Raw genomic sequence first — 23,466 nt, forward strand, 5'->3', positions numbered from 1 at the left:
ACCTTGAGACTCTCCACTTGGTCGTCAAGACCATGTGACATATTTTTCCACTTAAATATCCCCCCTCTCTTTGGGCGAGGTGTGGTCTCCACGGTGTCCTCCCCTTGGGAGGGATACCCCCTGACTAGACCTGGTGGGCCAGTCAGATAACCCCCCTTCTTTTTTAGGGAGTGGAAAAAAAGAAGGGTAAAAGAGGCCACGACTGGGTTAGCCTGTCTCTAACCTTTAGGTAGTCGACTTGTCCCCAAAGGGCCGTTCGACACTCATAACTATGTTGGGGGAGGTTATGTGTCAGCCTGGTGTGCTGGCTACGAGGCACACAGTGGTCTGCCCATCACACACCGCCAGTTCACATAACACAGTTCAGCCAGTTGTGGCGTTTTTTTATAGGGACCCCTAGTGTCACTACATCGACACAACTTAGAGTGAGTGACAGATAGGGAATGTCCTGGTTACTTGCGTAACCTCCATTCCCTGATGGAGGGAATGAGACATTGTGTCCCTCCTGCCACAACGCTGAACTACCCGCTGAAATGGCCGGACCTTGTCTCGGCTCCTCAGCATAAAACCTGAATGACTGGTTGCATACCAGCTCCTTTTATACCTGTATGTCCGGAGGAGTGGCATGCAAATACCACTCGGCAATTTTCATTGGCCTTTTATTAAAGACCAGAGGTGTCTCGGGCTCCTAAGAGTGACCCCTAGTGTCACTACATCGACACAACGTCTCGTTCCCTCCATCAAGGAACGGAGGTTACACAAGTAACCAGGACGATTCACCTATATGGGGAGCTATAAAGATGTCTGCAGATCCTTCTGTATAGAGAGCAGTAGAGCATTTCGCTGAATTTTGCTTGCGCCCGTGACTTTTCTACATTCTACAATGTCATTTAATGAATATATGATTCATGTTTATATTTCCATTCATGCAGCAACTAGAAAAGCGAAGTACAAACTCAATATAACAATTGTAGTACACTGTCATAAGGAACCTACTAATATTAAAGGAATCAAGCCTCTTCAATCAACAGAAGCTCTGCTGGCCTCAGTCATATGTTAATGTTCAGTACAGGGTGCAAAGCAAGGGCAAAAAACAAAACAAATAAGAAACACCCCTGTGGAGATTCTGTCGATATCCCAAAACGGCTGTTTACTCTCACATTTGTAATATAAAATATTGGTATAATAATTAAAATTACCAACAATTATTACAGCTTAGATTGCATTGATGTAGAGATGAACCTTATCTGCTTGTCCTTATTTAGGGGGCAGTGGTGGCTCAGCAGTTAAGGCTCTGGGTTACTGATCAGAAGGTCAGGCCCCAGCACCGCCAAGATGCCACTGTTGGGCCCTTGAGCAAGGCCCTTGACCCTATCTGCTCCAGGGGTGCTGTATCATGGCTGACCCTGCACTCTGACCCCAGCCTAGCTGGGATATGTGAAAAAGAAGAATTTCACTGTATATGTGCAAATGTATAATGTGTGATAAATAAAGAAAATTAATTATTAATTATTATTTAGGGGGTGTACATAACAACAGCCTCAGCCTCCGAGGCCTGCGGGCCATAGTCAGTATAGAATATGTTATGCAGTTGTCTAACAGAAGTGCGTGAAGCAGCCACCAAGCAGATGAATAAAAGGAGGCTCTATTTGCAGAGAGGTACTGTTCTCATCTTTCAATTATTAAGCAGGTGCAGAGGTTGCCATATGGACCATCTGTAAAGCAATCAGGATACATACATGCATGTTTGCATGCATATACAATATCAATTTATGAATACCATTTTAAATGAATGTGGTAATTTGTCATTTAAACAAGGAGGCTCAAAAGTACTTAGATGATAATCTATTGTCTGAAATTTATTTTCCTTTATGCATTCGGTTTGAAACTCAGTAGATTATTCTCCAAACATAAATGTCAATAATTCAGTTAATTCTTTATTATATTAGAGCGAAATGACTCGTTATAACGGGAACATACAAAACTATTTGTTTTGTGCCTCATTATTGAACTATATGAATAAAGTCCATGTGGAAACCATTTGTGCAACAGTGCTGGGAATAAATACAGATTTGTTATATTGATAGATTGTAATGCATTCAGCAAAATAACAGAATATTTTGAAAATGAAAAACGAGATACAACGCAAAATCACACAGCACTGGTTTGAACTTGTTTACTTAGAGCTTTGTGCAGAATGCAAAATTATGGCAAATTTGACAAGTCACTTTAAGTAAACACACAGCAATTAGATTCTATAGTCAATCTTCTTAAGAGTCTACAGTATCTCTGCTCCACTAATTCAAAATATTGCTTTTAAATGACCAGCAACATACGGCATAGAAGTGAAGAAAAATTGTCTGTCAGATTAACTTGGATTGAATTTACCTGCGTGAAGCATTTGTCCTGGGCTGCAAGAGAAGAGAAAAGGCATATAACAGTTTATAGAGTTATTAATTTGAACAGAAGTTTGCAGAAAGAGTGCTTGCTGCATGATGTGAAGACATCACAGAGTCGCGTCCCTATAACCACAAAATACTTACGTTCCATCCACATTAATCTGGATACTTAAAAAAAAAAAAAAGTTTTTCAAAAGTTGCTCATCCACACTAAAACGTATGTAAAACTTTATTCCCCTTACTGCTCATTCGAAAAATTACTGTTCTATGTACGGTCTGAAACACAGTTGTCTACGTGTTCTGTTGTGCGACAGCAATTCTGAGTAAACTCCTGTCGCATTTGAAGAAATGCAATGTAAAGGTTGTACAAAGTAATATTTATCTTTAACAACACTATCAAAGTGCATAGCAGGCACAACAACACCGCTACAACATGGGCTGCCATCTTGATTATTTTGGGTTGATTTCTGAGTCACATGACAACAAATACATCATTGTTTTCAGATATCTCCGATTCCCCTGTCCACACTACAACGTGAAGATGGCGTTTTCAAATTTATCCACTTGGGAGAGTGTTTTCGAAGAGCTCAGTTTTCACTGTCAAAAACAGTCTCAGTGCAGAAGTAAGGCCAAGACATGGAGAAAAAGATGCATCAAATACCAGAAGAATTGTCACATGAGTGAGGTAAGCAGCTGCTTATATGTGCTTGCATTGTGACTGACAGGACTAACTTGACAAGCTCCTTCAGAACCTTTGTTTAGAACTCAATTTAAAGGAACAGATCACCAAATAATGTAAATCTGTCATCAAGCTCACCATTAAAGGGGTCATGTCATGAGGATTCAAATTTTCCTTGACATATAAGAGGTCATTCTACTGTAAAAACATACTGTAAATTTCAGAACTCAAAACTTAATCCCCAATGCAATAAAAGCATTTATTCAAACCAAACTGCCAAAATGCCTCGTTCTCTACTTCCGTATATTAGTGATGTCACAAAGGGTACTCATTAATTCATGACCACCTCTACAGCAACAACATCAACGCCTACTTTAAAATCATTGCACCCATGGCCCCGCCCACTGGTGCTCACTTTGTAAACAGAGAGACAGAGAGTAGGATAAAAGGCCTACTGTGGCCTCACTACTCCTGAACACCAAATGGGACCAATCTGAACTATTTTGAATTATTTTTGTATATAAGTATGCCCTACACAGATGTCTTTGTCTGTTGTCATTTCTCTGGCATGCTTTTAAAAGATGCGATGTCATGTTTCAACTCTGAAGAGAAGACAAGGTTTCATCAGCTGCTGCCACTTGTTGTTTTGTTGCTTAAACTGTTCTGTGGTGTATGTAAACACACTAAATGGACGTCTTTGACCGTTTTGATTTGTTTCCAGCGATGTGCACCTCAGTGCAGGATGATACTGGATGTGTGCATTTGTGAAGCAGTCATAAAACAATTCAAGCTTTGCCAAGGAATTGTAACTGTAGGATATGGGGCAGTTAAAAACACTATTGGACAAGATAAAAAAACTTTAGTAAACATTTCCATTCATTAAAGAGGCCCTATTATGCTTTTTGGGATTTTACCTTTCCTTTAGTGTGTAATATAGCTGTTTGTGCATGTAAAAGGTCTGCAAAGTTACAAAGCACAAAGTCCATGCAAAAGGGAGTTATTCTTGCCCACAGACAACACTGCTCAAGAACTACAAGAAACGGCTGGATTGTAGTCCAGCCATTTCTTCTGTAAAGTATCTAAGTCACTATGTGACACATTTGCATAATGCCCGCCTAAGGGCTACTTTGGCCCGCCCTCAAACAAATGTAGTTATAGCAGAGGCCAGGATGAGTTGGGTTAGTGTTGACGCCATGTCGAGATGAGGCTGTTTTCTTCACTGCGAAAGCAAAACCTCTTTGTTTGGACTTCCAAAGGCAGATGAATTGAAGAATCAGTGGTTAAAATTGATTTGAATTATTTAGCAGTACAACCACAACCAATGCTGGATTTTCAAGTCGGTTACCCCTGAAAGATGGCGCAGTTCCCACTTTTTTGGGACAATCTGGCACTTTAAGATCACAACCTGAAAGTATGCTTGATTATTTGTGGATTTACAGTATCTGCTACTGAGAGTTCAAATGCGGAGTTTTGTGTTGTAGCTACGGTGTACACCCAGTGCACAGCTGTAGGCCTCTGGTAACCTGCTAGCTAATGTTAACGTGTTGAAATCGTTTTGCTAATCAGCTGTGGGACCACTTTTAACTACATTGTGTAGAATTATGCAGATTTTTTGTCATTCTTACTATCATGAATAGTGATCAAGTGTGGAGATGGATTTATTTTTACAAATGGTAATTTTACGTCTGCAATCCACAGTAGTGCTCGGCTAACCTGCTATGTAATGTTATTGTTTTGGTAAGGGTTTATTATTCAGCTGTGGGCCGGCTTTTACCTACTGTGTAACAAAATGGTCGATCTCAAGAGTCTTATATAATTATATAATTACAAGCTGTAATGTTAAGGCCACTATCCATGGTAGTCCACGGCTAACTTGCTCACTAACTTTCTAATACCCCCGGTAATGTCCAACTGGGAGTAAGCCTCTGTTCTCCGTTCATAGCTCGGGCGAAAAAAGTTCGGCTACACCCATTCCAGCAAAAGATGACTAACTTAGATGCACTATGTGTCCTTTACTTGAAGCTTTGTTAGGTTCACAATAATCAACAGTATACTTGTAAGAAAGCTACAAAATTAAAACTTACCACTGTGAAATGTCCTGCTCAAGTTGTGCTTGCGAAGGTGGTTCGGGTCAATCAGCTTGTTCTTCCAAACTTTCATTATCGGACTCAGGCTAGAGCTGGTACAACAAAAACCAACACCATTGTTACCATAGTTACAATAGTGTTTACAGCTGCTCAAGAAGCCTGAAACTCAGTTATGGTAAGGGCCGTTACATTTCCGACACACGCTCTACGCGGTTGACCAATCATAACAGACTAGGCCAGCTGACCAATCAAAGCAGACTGGGCTTTTCGGAAAGGGGACTTTAAAGAGACAGGACCTAAATCAGATCATTTGGGCCAGATGATGAAAATAGGTTTAGCAGAATTGTACAGTATGAGAAGAATTATGTTTTTTGAACAATAAAGCATGTAAACCTATTCTTGTAGACACTCAAAATAAAATCATGAACCTGTTAATTAGCATAATATGGGCTCTTTAAAATTTCAAATGTCATGGTTGTTTAATTGTTTATGATGCTGACACACTGTCTACATTGGGCGTGTCCGCTGACGTGACGCAGCGGCATGAGGCTGTCTACACCGGGCGAATCGACACATACTTTCTAAAACGTTTCTTTGTGTTGTTGGCAACAGCAGTACTAGCGCCAGCGCAAAAAGTTAACAGTAGTGCTTGAGATGAACAGTTTAATTTATTTGGATGCAATGTGCTGGATGTGCGTTATATGTAAACCGTGAAATTTATAATGTTTTGGTGTTTGTTCATTCTCTTCCGAATGAGTTTCAAAAATGGCTGATTTCAAGGGGCTGCACGCTGTTAGCCAATCATAATGGTGGGTGTTAACGATGACATTTAAAGGAGGCGCTTGGGCCAAAACAGAGCGTTTCAGACAGAGGGCCAGAGAAAGGGAGGAAAATGATCATATATTACTAATTTATGACTGTTTTGGTGGAAAAAAAACTTTACTAACATTATCAGTGGACCTCAGGGAAGATAATGAAACTATAAAAAAAAGAGCATTTAATGACCCCTTTAAAACTCACCTCTATGTCATTCCAGTATTTGAGGACAGTACATGATAACATTTTCATTTTTGGCAAACTGTTCCTTTAAATTTCAGAATTCCAATATTGTGGAATGCAGTGTGCCACTGGTTACTATTCTGGGAATAACACATATATTTGTGCTTTTTTACAGGGTTCTAAGCACCATATCTGGTCCATCACAGAGTCTTGAGAGACTTAAGCTGCTGTGTCTTCTCATTTCATCTTTTTTTTCTGTTGTCTGTGCATGCTTGATAACACTACAGCCATTCTGTCACCCTTCTGTTCCTGACCAGTAGTCCGAAAACTCTCTTTACAGTTCATTTCAGAAATGAATATCAGTGATTGATGCAGGCTGACAGTGGAGTTATCATTTCTTAAACACGTGCAACAAAGGAGACAGACCCTTTCTATGACAAAAGTGAATCTTTAAGAATTTGCATATGGGCAGTTGTTATCATGTCCTGCGGTGTGATATAATATACCTCATCTAAAACTATTTAAGTAGCATTTTGCTCATTCTTTTATAATTATGCATGCAGTTTAAAGCTGAAGTGCCACCAAATGGAATTGCAAACTGGTACTAACAGGTTTCCTGAACACTTCCCCTGTCTTCCATCGGTCACTTAAACAGATAGTCCGGCCCCAAACTCACACCATTGGATGCTCCAATCTTGCTGTGTGAAAGAGCCACAGTATTACTTATTATTAAAAGTATTATAGTATACTTTTAGGGGAAAATCAACCTAATGACTTAGTTATTGTTGTCCTTGCATATTAAACTGGGATAGGAGAAAGTATTTAACTAAGTTTGTTAATCAATAAAAAAATTTAATCAAATTAATTAGATGATATGACGATTAATTTATTAATTTTTCACATATCAATATTTGCAGAGAAATTCCCAAATTAAAATAATTATGATTAATGATTAAATAATTAGAAATATAATATATATAATTAAAATAATAATTCAGATAATGAAAATAAATTACAATATTGTGGCAGTCGAGTAGAGCATTAATTAGACAATACAAGAAGTGGATTTAAAAGGCAATATATTTTTATTTCCATATAACTGAATATACTGTAAGCCTATCATTGGCCTACAGTCCACAGCAATTCATTTTGCAATTAAATTTGTCAATCTGTCTGAGGCAGACTTATTATAAGGGCTTTTCTAAAGATGCATCTACGCATGTACACATGCGTCAGATGGGCGCTTTTGGAGCGTCTCACTTTGGTTGTGTCTAGGGTTGCCAACCGTCCCATATTATATGGAATCATCCCGTATTTGAGGGAACAAAGTTGCTTCCTGTATGAAATCCATACGGGATGCCGTTCGTCCCGTATTTTAGCATCTCACACCCAAACTGCTGAGAATGTTTCTCAAACTGAGAGAAATGGACCTAAACACACACCTTTCACATGAGTTGTGTGAGATATCAGCTGTTAAATGTTACACGGACACCACACTTACAGAAGCGGCTGGGGGAAAGATCAAAGAAAATCAGTGCACGTTTTCTGTCGTGTTTTCAGTCAGAAACAAGATAATTTTGTCAAACATATACCATTGGAGTGCATGATTTTGTTTCTTACCATTGCCAGTAATTCATGACATTGCATGATCAGTGCTCGCTCTGGAAAGACTCAGCTAAATGACGGTGAGAAAAACAGCAGCACTTAGTACAAAAGTACAATACAGTACAGGCTTAGTTAAAATGGTTATTGTGATTTTCTTACATTTCCCTTGAGATACACTACATCTAAGGAGAAATACATTATTTTATGTGAAGCATTTTCTCTCCCATAAAAATCCATGCACGGTTGCTTAAAACAGTAAAAAGACTTGTACTGACAGTGATCCTGGAAGGCAATTTTATTTTAAGTGATTTATACTATTTTTAACATTAGTCATACTGTGTACAAATTGATGAGCCGAATTTTAAATGGAAATCTGGTTCGTTGAGCTTTAAAAATGGATAAGGCTTAATTTAGCCTAATTATGGGCAAGAAAAATATTGTCTTTCTCCATTGATTGCAGCTTCTTCTTTTGGCAAAAATTGTTTTTTAAAAGTGAACATTTATAGAAATTCGGTTCTAAGCGTATAAGAGGCTGTTCACATCGAACGCGTTTTTGCGTCCATCTGCGCTGTTTTTTAATTGTTTTCCTGTATAAACAAGCTCTAGGTGGACCTCTTTAACCATTGTGCAGAGTCTCAGAGATCGACTGTAAAAAAAAGTCCCGTATTTAAAGCTAGAATGTTCTGAATTTGGCTGGTAGAAAGTTGGCAACCCTAGTTGTGTCAAGTCATAAACACAGTGTTTTTAGGATGCTGTGTCAAGTTAAACATAGTTTGAAAAGAAAATCAAGTCCCCTGCATTCAGAGTTGGGCTCCATCCAGCTGTGTTTGAACACAAGAATGCACTTCATTTTGCGCTGTCTGCTGTCGGTAAGTGTGGTTTGTTGCCTGTACAGCTACAGTTGTGTTTACTGCCCCCTGCTGACTGGACTAGCAAAAACATAAAGGTTGTAATGCAAGCTTAACCCTTAAATGCAGGGGTGTTTCACCAAACATTATCACATACCTTGGGTCTTTAGTGACCCAGCAAGTATATCTATCACAAACGGATCTACAAAATACTCAGAAAGTGTACATTTTCAAAGCATTTTCAAGACAATTAGAGAGAAAAAAAGAATATATTCTGAAATATTTTGATGTTTTATTTTTCATTTATCAAAGAGATGCAACAAATCACAGAACAAGATTCATTACATCCACACTGAAATTTCATGAGATGCAACTGGCTGTCAAACACATATTGAGCTTATAATGCTGTTGGGATGGGGGCGTGGTCATTTGTCTGTCCAACTCCTGCTCCAGGCCCAAGCGGAGGATGTGCAGGCATTCTGGAGCCTGATTGACAGAGAGGGGGCTGGCGCTGCTACACCTCCCCCCCAAACCCCATAGCCCAATTCCCCAGTGATCCTCATTAAGATGGGGCCAAATGTTCAAGAAAGCAGCCCAGAAACTTCCCGCCGCCAGCCTCCTCAACTACCAGGATCTCAAGAAAGCCATACTGCAGTGGGTTGGTCATAGACCTGAGCAGAGCCACCAGAATTTCTGATCCCTGAGGTTCAGGAGGCATGGCCGCCCGTTTGCCTTTGCCCAACAGCTCTGGGATGCCTGCCGGAAATGGTTGCTGGTTGAGGGGACCCGCTGTGCCGTGGACATAGTCGACCTGGTGGTACTGGAGCAGTTCATCTCCCAGCTTCCTCGTGGTATGGCCGAGTGTATCCAGTGCCACCGCCCGGCATCGCTGGAAGAGGCCGTCCAGCTGGCAGAGGACTACATGAAGACGTTTCTGGGAGACAGCAAAGCAGAGTCTCTGAGCATAAAAAAGAGGATGTTAAGGAAGAGGCGATGCTTGATATGGGCGTAATAGAAGAGTCGCATAGCCATTGGGCCAGCCCAGTGGTTCTGGTACCTAAGAGCGATGGGTCGGTCCGGTTCTATGTAGACTATCGCAAAGTGAACGTGGTGTCCAAATTTGATGCGTACCCAATGCCTTGAATTGACGAGTTGCTCGATCGGTTGGGTGTGGCTCAATTTTATTCAACACTGGACTCAACAAAGGGTTATTGGCAGATCCCTTTATCTCCCATCTCCTGAGAAAAAAACAGCGTTTTCCACACTGTTTGGCTTACACCAATTTGTGACCCTTCTATTCAGTTTGTTTGGGGCCCCAGCCATGTTTCAGCATCTCATGGACAAAATTCTCAGATCCCATACAGCATATGCCACTGCATATTTAGATGATATTATTATCTATAAGAATGACTGACAGTGGCACATGCAACATATGAGAGCTTTCCTGAGGTCACTGCGATGGGGGGGGGCTCACGGCCAACCTGAAGAAGTGCGCAATTGGGCAGGTGGAAGTGCAGTATCTGGGGTTCCACTTGGGCCACCCGCCCAATCGCACACTTCTTGGGGTTTGCTGTGAATCCCTCCTGTCGCAGCGACCTTAGAACCACCCTCAGATGCTGCATGTGCCGCTGCCAATCATTAATGTAAATGATGATGTCATCTAAATAGGCAGCGGTGTAAGCCGAAAGTGGTCTGAGGATTCGGTCCATGAGGTGCTGAAACGTAGCCGGGGCCCCAAACAAACCGAATGGGAGCATCACAAACTGGTGTAATCCAAACGGTGTGGAGAAGGCCATTTTTTCATGGGATATTGGTGTCAAGGGGATCTGCCAATAACCCTTTGTCAAATCCAGTGTCGAATAAAATCGAGCGGTGCCCAACCGATTGAGCAACAAAATTATTGGTTTTGTATTCACCTCCAGCCCGAGCTCCGCCCTCTCCGGAACTACCATAGCCAACGTCACAGGGACCGCCTCCCTCCATAATTTCAGGAGGTTGAGATGGTATATTTGAAGTGCACCCCCTCTATCAGTTCGCTTCACCTCATAATTGACATCTCCCACTCGACGTGTGACCTCAAAGGGTCCTTGCCACTTAGCGAGTAATTTGGAGCTCGATATGAGAGTAATACGAGCACTTTATCTCCTGGTGCAAACTCACATAGCCGAGTACCTCTGTTATACAGGCAGCTCTGATGTTCTTGAGCTTGGAGAAAATTCTCCTGTGTTAGTTGCCCCAGAGTGTGGAGTTTTGCTCTAAGATGAAGGACGTATTGAATTTTGTTTTTACTAGTTGAAAGTCCCTCCTCCCACATCTCCCATATGATGTCAAGCACCCTGCGCGGGTACCACCCATACAGCAGCTCGAATGGGGAAAACCCAGTGGAGGCTTGCGGGATCTCTCGCACTCCAATAATAGGGGCTCGAGCCACTTATCCCAATTTCTAGCATCTTCGTGTACGAACTTATGAATCATATTCTTCAGGGTTTTATTAAATTGCTCCACCTCTTTGGTCACTGGCTCCATCTTGGCCCTGCCTCCCTTACCAGCCTTCCTTGGGCATCAGGAGCCGCCCATTGGGGGGGGGTTATGTCATGACATGCCTTGTCATGAGCCTTGTGTTTTGCCCCTGTCATCTGTTTCCTCTGGACTACGCTTCCCATAATTTCCTGCCCTCATCACTGCCAACTGTTCCCTATTGTTCTCACCTGTGTTTCATTTCCTCATTTACCCCTGTGTATATAATGCCTTGATTTCTACCCAGTCTTTGTGAGTTGTTGTGTTTACTCCTGTTCATGTATCGGTTCCCATCGTGGTGGTAACGTTTGTTTTATTTCCTAGTTCCTAGTTCTGCCTTGTTCCAGTGTTTACCGTGTTTTTGTACTTTGCTTTATTTTCTATCAAACTTTAGCTGCATCTAGATCCAGCTCTCGTGACTTCCTTCCAAACGTTACACAAGGCATAGATCTAGTAGGGTCAGAGGCGAATAATAACATATCATGTGTGTAAAGCAAAAGCTTATGTGCCACACCTCCCGCCACCACCCCTGGAAAATCATTCTCCTTTCTCATCACGGCTGCTAACGGTTCCAGAGCAAGACAGAAAAATAATGGCAAAAGAGGGAAACCCCGCCGGGTGCCCCTATCCAGAGTAAAATAATCTGAAATTAATCCATTCATTTGTACTGCCACTACCGGGAGGGTATAAAGTAACTTAATCCAACCAATAAAAGTATTCCTGAACCTGTACATTTCCAAAATCTTAAAAAGATAATCCCATTCTACCATATCAAACACCTTTTCGGTGTCAAGTGAGATGGCAGCGACCGGAGTCTGATCATTCGCCACTGACCACATGATATTGATAAAACGCCTAATGTTATCAGAAGAACTATAGTTCCGAATAAACCCCATCTGATCTATATGTATATGAGATGTCATAACTTAATCGGTTAGCCAAAATTTTTGACAATATTTTAACATCTAGCTGGATCAGGGAAATTGGACAGTAACTCTTACTCTCACTCTGATCTTTGTCCTATTTAAGAATCAGACTGATCTGGGCTTGCATCATGGTTTGCGGAAGCTTTCCATTCTTTAATGGTTCCATATAAACTTCTAGCAAAAGTGGAGCCAATTCTGTAGCATAAGATCTAAAAAAAAACTCAGCGGCAAAGCCATCTGGCCCCAGAGCCTTGCCTGTAGGCAAGGCCTTAATTACCTCGCCAAGCTCCTCCAAGGTTATCTCAGAATCAAGAGAATTTTTTTGCTCAGCCGTCAGTTTAGGAAGTTCTAATGGTTCCACAAAGTTTCTAATAACCTCATCAGTAGAAGAAGACATGGAACTATAGAGATCAATATAGAATTATTTAAAAGCATTATTAATATCAATTGCTGAGGTAAATATTTCACCACCAGCAGATTTCACTGAGGGAATGGTAGAAAAACTCTCTATGTTTTATATATCTATCCAGAAGTTTTCCTGTCTTGTCCCTCAACTTAAAGTATGACTTGCCCTGAATAGCCAAAACTCCACCTTCCGCAACGAAATAGTATTATATCTGTATTTCAATCAGGTCAATTCTTTGAGCCATCAGATGACATTCGGCGCTTCAGCTTTGCGTTGGCACTTTTAATATTTCCTTCAAACTCCACAAGTTCTCGTGCTTTGGATTTTTTGGTGAATGAGGCATACTGTATGATCCGGCCCCTAAGAACCGCCTTAAGTGCCTCCCAAGCCATGCCCACAGAGGATACTGAGGACCAGTTGGTCTCCATATAAACACTGGTTTCAGCCTTTAACATTTGTTGGAATTCAGGATTTTGCAAAAGGTATACATTAAACCGCAACTATATGATTTCCTTTTCTCCATATGTGGCAACACCTCTAAATTCACCAGGGCATGATCTGAGACTAAAATGTTTCCAATTGAGCAATCAACAACAGATGAAATGAGGGACGTATCTATGTAAAAATATATATATATATTCTAGAATAAATCTTATGGATTGATGAAAAAAATTATAGTCCCTACCAGATGGGTTCAAATGTCTCCAAATATCTGTAAGACCAAGATATTTACACATCCTGTGAAGTGTCAGTGTTGCTCTAGGGGGCTTGCACACTTTTGATTCACGATGATCAAGGCTGATCAAGACTTCAGCCAATAGGCAGAATAAACACAAAGAAAATGTAGATTCATCCACATAACTGTCCCGAAGGTGTTACTCCACAAAACAAACTCCAGCCGCTAGGCAGAACCAGCACAAAAAGAAAAAAAGGCGCTAAGTTTCCTCGGGCAGTCAAACGAATGTTCAGTGAGCCAGTTAATTCGGCTGCTACATGGGTGCAACAAATGACCTAAATCACTCCAATGTCTTGCAAAAAATACTCCACAAAACAAACTCCAGCCAATATGAGGCATAAGCACAAAGAATGTGCAGATTCATTCACAAAACTGTCCCAAAAGAGTGTTACTCCACAAAACAAAAAATAACTAACTCCATTGACTTTATGAAGGGCATCGCTTGCTGTGGGCATGTGAATGTTTTATGACCATCCTTAACATCTATTCTCAATTTGGCAGAGAACATCAGTGCAAAAGCGACCTTCCGTTGATGTAAGAGTCTCTTGCATTCCTTGAATCGATCACGTTTCTCTCTTGTCGAATTTTCAAAGTCTGGGAACAAGAAAATGCTGTGGTTCTTCCAAAAACGCCTTCCTTTACTCCTTGCCTTGCGTAACACAAGATCTTTATCGGATGATCTCAGAAATTTGGCCAGAATTGATCGAGGCCTGTCTCCCTCAGCAGATCACCATGCCAGAACCCTGTGAGCTCGCTAAATTTACATCTTATGGCCTGTTATGTCAAACAGATTTGGAAAGAGCCTCAGGAATTGTGACGATTTGGACATTATTCCGCCGGCTATGGTTCTCCATGTCCTCCACCTTCTCCCAGACACGCTCCAAATCCACCTTGGTCGCTAGCGGATTAACCCCTCTCCGATGTCTCCAGATAATCGATCCATTTCTCAACATCCCCCACTCCTGTAAACACCTCAGAGTATTTTGTCTCCATGGCAGTGATTGATCTACGTATTACAGCAAGATCCTCCAAGTCAGCAACGACCTTCATCAGCATTGCCGACATATTCAACGTCTCTCGCCTTTTTTCCCTGATTTCTCTGGACCAAATCAGCTCCCTGGATTGGGGCCTGTTCGGGGGTGTCAGCATGAGCACATAAGTGTCTTTTTGTGTCTCCAGAGCCAGAGGATTTTTAATTATTTGACATATTATCCACCTAGAACAGTTATGGAACAGAGTGTATCGAATCTCACCGGTTTATGTCATTAATAGTGTTAAAACTAGCAAAGTGCACAGAGCTTGCCGTTCACACGCCCGAACCTCGCATAGCGTCAAGTGACTCCATGTACTGAGTGCATTAAAAGTTTATGTTGTCTTATTGAGTGTTGTGAAGAATCTACGTGAATTGAGTGTTGTTAATGCTTCGTTGTGTCCTGACTCCTCCATTGCCCAAATAACCGAACTTGCCACAAACACATAAGCTACACATATGCATTTTCTCAGGCACTTATTGAGTCTAAATAGACAAACGTCTACTTGCTATAGTTTACTTCCATGTCAAATTTAAATCAAGTCAATCACTGAAACAACAGTGCCACCTTAAGTAACAAATATAATATGTATGTGTTCACACATATGGGATAATGATAATTTACCATAATTGGACAGAAAATCAATGTGATATAGTCATTTGAATGAATATAGTACTCATTTGTCTTGTAATAAACAAAGAAATATATATCCTGTGATAATAAACTAATATAGATATGAAATAATCATAAAAAAATCATAAAAATATGGTTTATTGAAGTGGCAAATTTTTTTGGTTAAATGACAGCCATTATTTTAACATAAAAAAAAATGATGCACTTCACCTTTAATTGATGAATGTGTGAACTACAATTTATCTGTTAGTTTTGCAGTTATGCAATATATTTGTACATTGCTGAACACAGGCTTTCCATTCGTAATGACACATCTCTCTCTCGTTAACTGAAAGTGCCAACATTGTACTATAGTGCAGGGGAAGCAATCTGGCTAGTGTCATTAGTTTGATGGGTAGTTAGTGGTTGGGTTGCTTGCAGATGTATATAATTGCTGATAACAATGCATGTATCCATGGATACCTTTCCCCAGTGTACAATGCTTATTGATTGGCTGAAGCCATGTTTTTCCTAACCTTGTCCTTCACATGTACTGTTGTGGGGTGCACTAGCTGGCATTTAAGCACACACACTCCAGTTCCATGAAACTCATAAGAGTACTAAAACCAGTTCATGCAATTGGGTCATCAGCCTTGTCTATGCCCACAGTGAGCTCAATTATAACAGTTCAATTAAATGACTTCCCCTTTGACTATGTCATTGTCACTATATTCCTGTAACACTCTGAAAGTCTAACCAAAACTGAGGAACCTTGGCATAGAGACCCCAATGGGATCCAAAAGATACAATACAAAGTGACAAACCAAAAGGAAAACAAAAACAATTGACTGTCTGGACAAGGAACAAGACTGGGTTACCATGAGACAAAACTGGTATATATTACACAGTAGGTAATGGGGAACAGGTGGGAACAATTAACAAATCAGGGCCAACAAGGGGGTGTGGCCAGGGAGCAGGAAGAGCAAGAAGAGCACATGGCAAAACACAAACATAGCCATGTGCTTAACAAAGACACCACACCACAGCACATAACACCAAGAACAAGGAGGACAGGGATAATCACAGGGAATCAAAACAAACCAAAAACATAAAGCAAAAATACAGAGTTGTCAGGATCCTACTACAAAAATAAAAAACAAATCAAAATGGCAGGATCCTGACACAAATTTTCTTAGGCAAATTGGCAAAGCATGTTCTTGATCACACTAGTATCACTGTAATCTCTGCAAACCACATCCTGTGTTTGTCTGCGTGATTCCCAGAGGTAAATGTTTTTGACTGGAGGTGATGGTAATGAACTGGTCATGTGACAAATACAAAACATTTTAATCTGTGTTCTGTACTTTGGCAGAGCCAGGAATTGAACTTGGGTCTCTGGCGCAAAAATCTGAATTTCTACCACTGAGCCACAGAAGTGAGATGTGCCCACCAGTCAGACGCGCTCTTAAAAGAACTCAGAAGAGTTTATTAACAAAAATAGCAAAAGAGTACAAAAGCAATTTCTACTGACAATCACAAAAAACAAAAAAATCTTTAGTCCAAAAAGGATCTGAAAGGAGGAAAAAATAGTCTCCAAAAAACTCAGGAAAAAGATTTCAAAAAACAGCAAAAAATAAACACGGGGAAAGAACAAACCAAAAGGCTTACAAAGTTTAGTACTTGGAACTAGAGCAAACTTACGGCAGTAACTGGCTAGGAACATCAATAACCAAGCAAAGAAACAAAGGAAGTGAACAACTTAAATACACAGTCCAGAAGGAGGCACAGGTGAAAACAATAACACATGATAAAATGGCGGGAAACTGAAAAGAAATACAATGAGGGCCTCTAGTGGCCAAAATAAAACATTAAAGCAGAAAACTCTGACAGTACATCATCTAACAAAATTGTTAGATGATATGCAAGTCACAAAAGATGTTTTCTTCATTAGACATTTTCTTTAGTAGACGTTTGATTTGAACTAAACTCATTTGATATTTTATCAACATTTTATCTCACCAAACATTTTATACTTGCCAAAGTAAATTTTACTTACCTAGTGCATGAACCTATGCAATCCATTTGGTATTGTTTTGACACCAACGCAACAAAGAAAGTGACACGAGTGAAGATATAATACAGTAAGGAATATAAACAACAAAATGGCCTATAGCAAAATGACATACACATTTTATTATTGTGATTTGTAATGCATTAATTAATTAGTCATCAATAAATCTCTTTGTTAACCCTTATAAAGGGAACCTTAATGTAAAGAGTTATCTCTGTTTTCCAAGGTATACATTTTATCAGTATGTGTGTTCCCTGGGAATCAAACCCATGAGCTTATTGTTGTGAGCACCATGTTCTACAAAAACACTACATTATATTATTTAAATTAGTTTTGTTTATAGAGATGCATTCCCTTACAAAAAATCTAAACTAGCTACTGCAAATTTGCAGCAAGTTTGCAGCAAGTTTGACGCTTGTTATTTTCACATGCAAATGAGCTTTTGATTCACCGCAAATGTTTACCAAAGTTTGCAGCTCTTCACCATAGTGATGAACCTCTGGCAAACCTTTGGCAACAATGGACAATTTGCCGCAAAGCTCATTTGAATGTGAAAATTATCAGTTGTGAATTTTTGGCAAGTTTGCGGCAAATTTGCCATGTACTCTCGATTTTCGTAAGGGTTCTCATTTTAGAGAGAAGGTGTACGAAGAGGAGAGAACAAAAGCCAGCAGTGATCATGATTCACTGCAGTTGTCAACAGTAACTTTGTTTTCTAAACAAAACAGTCATCATTTGAGACCTGTGCTGCCTCTGATGTCATGATAGTTCAGTGTTTACCATGTCTAACCACCATATGATCACTTCAAAGTCAAGCGAGCAAGCAAGCTAATTGATTAACATATTAGTAAAACATTAGAGGAGGAAAATCAAACCAGTTAGAAATTTCCTCACATGAATAACATACGCTTCGAGCACTTTGATTTTCAAGGCTTTCGTGCCATTGTGCTACAAGAAGCACTGACAAGCCAAATGAGCCCTCAGACTGAGTCTGCTTTTAGAGTCTGGAGCTGAGAGGAGGCTATAGGAATGAGAAAGACACTTTTCCTTTGATTCGGCCCCAGCAGCTCTCTCCAATCTACAGAATGGGAGACATGGTGTAAGAATTCATTATTAAACAGATCTAATGTCTAAGTATTTACTGAGGTGGCTCTCCTTCCGGTGGGAGCTGTGTTTGAACTCATTTTACATGCGAGAGGGGGTAACACATTGAATACTAATATCACAATTCTTGCTTCCTGGCAGCGGCTTCCAGTGCTTTGAAGCTTACACAATATTATCCAGGTTTGTCACAAGGCTGTGGAGAATAAAGCCCTGATCGGGCATCATTTCGACAGGAAGATATCCATGACAACTGTGGTAGTGTTTATAGCAATGAAGCAACACCTGAACAACACAACGATGATTCAGGAGGAAATTGTTAAACCTCCTCTGAAATATGTATGCAATAATTGTATAAGTGAATTAATTATAATGGCAAAAATAACCCAGTTTTGTCAAATTTGCATTCACAGATTTCAAAGTTCAAAAGTCCAGGTTTTGGCATTTATTTACATAATTCATCATTGCAGTGTGAGTGGGACTAAAGTGCCTCTATTACAAACCTAGTGAGCTGCCTACATAGGCAGAATTTAAAAGTAACATAGTCATGCTTCTGATGCAAAGGCTGTTCTAAAAGGAAGGCCTACTGCCTTAAAAAAAATATCCAAAAGTAGAGACTGCTTCAAAAGTGGGGTTTAAAGTCAAGGTGTACTATGGTCAAAGGTTTAAATTAGTCCAAAAAAGCAAAATAACCATGGCACTCTTATTAAAAAGCCTTTGTTATCACATGGCAGTGTAGTGCCCCTTCCCTCTTCTTTGCACACGCCTTGCCTTAAGCTCTAAGTGTGAAGCACCGGTTCAATTACTTGATGTCTCCTGACTATATATACTGTATTATCCTCAACTGATATCACCCTACTATTATATTTCCTTATAATATTCCTATTTATTTTAAAATAATAATAATAATAATTAGTGTGACAATATTATAGTGCAACCCTTGTACACAACTTCACAGTATGAAAAATATAACAGTAAACTCTTATTGGATTTAATGAGGTAAAACAATAATAAAATGAAATCTGGGCCAACACACACTAAAACACTCACTAATACCCCTTTTCCACCGATATGGTTTGGGGGCTGGTTCCTGGGCCGGTACAAATTCTTGAACCGTTCCATGCATTTCCACTGCAAAAAAGGCAGTTCATGGCACAAAAACTGGTTCATGCAACCCCAAAAGCTGGCTGGTCTTTAAGCTGGGACCAATTACGCCAGGGGGCGAAGGTCAGAATAATGTGTCATCACCGCGTAAAGTTTTCCAAACAAGAACAGTTTTGCTAGCTACCGTCTGCAGCAAGGAGCACTTTTTCACTCTTTAACAACAAGAAAAACCACAAAAACGTTGGACATCAAAAGCATTCAGCAGTGATCAATGGAGGAAACCAACACTCTACTTGCCACAGGGTCTTCTATGGAGATCCAAGATAAATTAGAGAGCTTGCAATGGAAAAAAAGAGTGTACGAGGAGATACGTTAAAAAAGTATGAATTCCGGACGATGAATTTTAATCGGACGATTGACCAAATCATAAACAATTTTAAAAAACGTAAAAAGGAGTGCAATGACTAAAAGCGGCAGTGGACAGTGCAATAAAACCGTTCACTATACAATGTCATGGATTCTGTGCTGGGACGCTAACTAACCATGGAATTGAATTCAGTGACACAGAATCACCGGTGTCCTCTGCAGCTTGTCTTGGTAAGTTATTACATTTGCCAACTTTGCTAGCTTTCCTTGCACTCTTCTCCTCTTTTTTTGTGCACTATTTTTGTCCAGTAAGGGTATTTTTGGCCAGTTGTTAAGTAGATTGATAGAATTCTCAATCAATACGTAAATATAATATTATATGCTATGGGATAAATCCAAATATAACCATCTACTACACTAATGTTAATAACGATTCCACTGTTATAGTACTTAGCTAGTTAAGCCACAATAAAAAGTTCATACTAAATAATGTAAGTATGTGTCCTGTTGCCTTTAGTGTAGATGTTGTCTCTTGCAGTCTTGCTGAGCAATGTTAACATTGGATTGCAGTTCTCTGTATGATTAAATATGTCCTTAAAAACAGGAGTAAAAGCTGTACACAAACACTGTGATTCGCCATGCACTACCACATAGTCATGTAACCTGTTATGTTCCCATTCAGTTCTCATGTCATGGCACGAGCGGCAGAGACCGCTGACAACAAGTGGGTGTGGTGAGCAACATGACAAATTTGAGAAAAGTTTAACTTTATGCAAATGGCGTGCGACATTCGGGAGCGACTATCAGTGGAAGAGAAGGCAGAAGCTTGCATCATCCATATCCTTTGATTGACTGGTGTGGAGTGCAGATGGAGTAGAAGTTTAAATGTTGTAAGGGATTTCACTGTTCGGTGTCATTTGTCTGTAACCACAAGCATGGAAATAATAAACAATGATATGTGGTAAGAAACTGTCGGCATTCTGAGTGAGTTTAATTCGTATGTTGAAAGATTGTTAGTCTTGTTCATTATATGATGCATTGAGCATTGCTTCAGTTTATATAAAAACACTCCCTTGTCATTTATCTTGTGAATAATATGATGCAATCAGCACTGCTGCAGGTTATATAAAACACTCTCCCCTGCTGAATGTTAATTTTTAGAGGCAAGAGAACTGTTTTCTTGGCAAATTCGAATGATATCTTAGTTTTACCAGCAGTACATTTTATCTGTGATCAGATTTTCTTGGCCAGTTGTGCAGTCAACCAATAACGTTAAAGCGACAGCAGTAGGAACGCCCACTAGCGACACAGAGTACAGAGACTACCAACATCCAGCGACAACTGGGCAGAACCCCCAGCCTCTCAGTGACTCGGAGTGCTATCTGGGGCATCTCGTCACTCTCCCACACCGCCAGAGGAATTCTAAGCCTCTAGGCAGCTGAGACTTGGAGTGCTATCTGGTTTCTCTGCTCGTGCCTCTGCATCTCTCATGGAGAGGAATAAGTCGTGCCATACAAACACACAGATTTCAAAGCAATCAGTACACACTGCTCACAAACAGTCCGTTGATAAGCACTAAATGTGCAGACGGAAGATTTCAAGGCCTGCGTTATCACTCAGACACCGAAGAAAAGAAATAACTCTTACTACCCTTACAAAAATTGAGAGTTTATGGCAAATTTGCCACAAATTCGCCACAGATTTTTATTTCACATGCAAATGAGCTTTGCGGCAAACTTGCAGCAAATTGTCCATTGTTGCCAAAGGTTTGCTGCAGGTTCACCACTACCGGTGAAGAGCTGCAAACTTCTGGCAAACATTTGTGGCGAACCACAAGCTCATTTGCATGTGAAAATAATGAGTGGCAAACTTGCAGCAAATTTGTGGAAAGTAGTTAGTTAGTATTAGTTTTCAGAACTCTAGATTTATTGTAATAATAAAGTCTGACAGATACAAATGTTCAACTTTAACACATACACAAACTATAAACACTTCTATAATTAAATACAAAGATATAACTCATTTTTACACAGTTAATTAACACATTTTCCATGGCAGAATGTTTCAGCCTCTTGTTCTGATCTGTTCTTCATAACACTCTCATTTGACGGAATCTCTAAACTCTAACCAACAATGGCTGTGTCTAGAAGGTAACACCCCGGCAGCCTAAGTCTCATTTGCTGTTACTAAGGTTAGGTTTAGGGTTAGGTGTAGGTGTAGGGTTTCTGTAGGACTCTAAAAAAAAAAAAAACAGCGTGTGAACATTCAATGTGACTTTCATGAGAATTTAGGAAACTGGGGGGTTACCTTCTACCCACATAAAGTACCTGGGTGAGGGTGGGTCTAAACACTACATCCAATGAAATAAAAAGAAACCAAACATGATGGCAAAGACTGCCAAATTTCTTAAAGGACATACACTCATGAACACCCTTATACAGTACTTATATGGACTTTTATAACCCATAAAACATAGTTATAGGAATCTTCAAGGAATAATAATATTAATTGAAGCACTCCCTTTACTATATGTCTATAGAGCTATAGACAAATAAGAATAAAAGGGAAATATTCTCAGAATGTGTGTTCAAATGTAACTGAACATGTAGCTAATCAGAGTATTGCAAGATTAGCTCAGCAACATATTAAAGCAATAGTTAATCCAAAAATCATTATTCTCTCATCATTTATTCACCATTATGCCATCTCAAGCTCATATGACTTTCTTTTTTAAAGGATATATGATGTCTTTTTGTCCATACTATATAAGTCAATGGGGTCCAAAACTTTGAAGCTCCAAAAAGGACATAAAGATAGCATAAAATAATCCATACAAATTGAGTGGTTTAATCTATGACTTCTGAAGTGATACAATTGGTTTTGGGGGAGAAACAGACCTAAATTTAAGTCCTTTTTCACTATAAATCTTGATATTCGCAGTCTCCTTGTGAGAGAAGCTTGTTCACACTTTCTCTCACTTGAAGCATGCACAGAGCACTGCTGTACATGTGCTCTACACATGTGCACACATTCTGTACATGTGTCAAGTGCGAGGACCGATCGTATTGCTTCAGAAGACATTAAGAGAAGAGATTAAACCCCTCAAGCTTTATGCTGTCTTTATGTCCTTTTTGGAGCTTAAAAACTTTGGACCCCATTGACTTACATTGTATAGACAAAAACAAATCATATATCCTTCACAATATCTTTGTTTGTGTACCTTTAACGGCAAACTTTTTGAATCAGTCATGAGCCGAGTCTCTTGAGCGCATTGTGTGAGGAGCGCTATTTGTATAAGAGTTGCTGGCTATGTAGAGTGTTGCAATTCTGGGACATATGAGGTTTCATGTCAGTTAGGATGCTGCCTTAGAAGGCAGTAGACAGCATGGCATCTAACTAGATTTTGTAACAAAACTGGTGTCTGGTTCATTCTTGCTAAGAGCAAGAGGTTTGTGACAATATCATTAGGCCAAAGGCTTAGTAATTAGTATTGAGAAAGACTGTCTGGGGTCTTTTTTAAAGATTATTCTTGACACGCTGTGCTCAAGATCATCTTCAGTGCAGCATAATAAGTAGATAATTCCAATTAGGAGAAAACAATATTACAATGGACAATGAGGGAACTCAGTTCTGTAGTTCAGTCATTTATTGCAGTAAGCTAGACAAGCATAACAGATGTCTTGGCATCTTGAACAGTCAACTGATCACCAATGCCAATGAGTGATGGTTAATGATTTAAAGCTTGGACTGGAACAAACATCTGGAGAATGAATTACAGGACATTTATTATCTAAACATTGTAAATGTTTTGTTTGTGAACATTATGGCTGCACGATTAAGACAAAAAGTTATATTGCGATTACTTTGAAAAATATTGCAATTTAAACTGCGATATTATATATATTTTTTTTTTAAATAGTAAGTGATTCCTTTTGACCAAAATGTATTGTTTTGCCCATGTTCTACTGCCAATAAAAAT

The sequence above is a fragment of the Myxocyprinus asiaticus genome, chromosome 18 (genome assembly GCF_019703515.2).
Source record: "Myxocyprinus asiaticus isolate MX2 ecotype Aquarium Trade chromosome 18, UBuf_Myxa_2, whole genome shotgun sequence".
Taxonomy (NCBI): Eukaryota; Metazoa; Chordata; class Actinopteri; order Cypriniformes; family Catostomidae; genus Myxocyprinus; species Myxocyprinus asiaticus.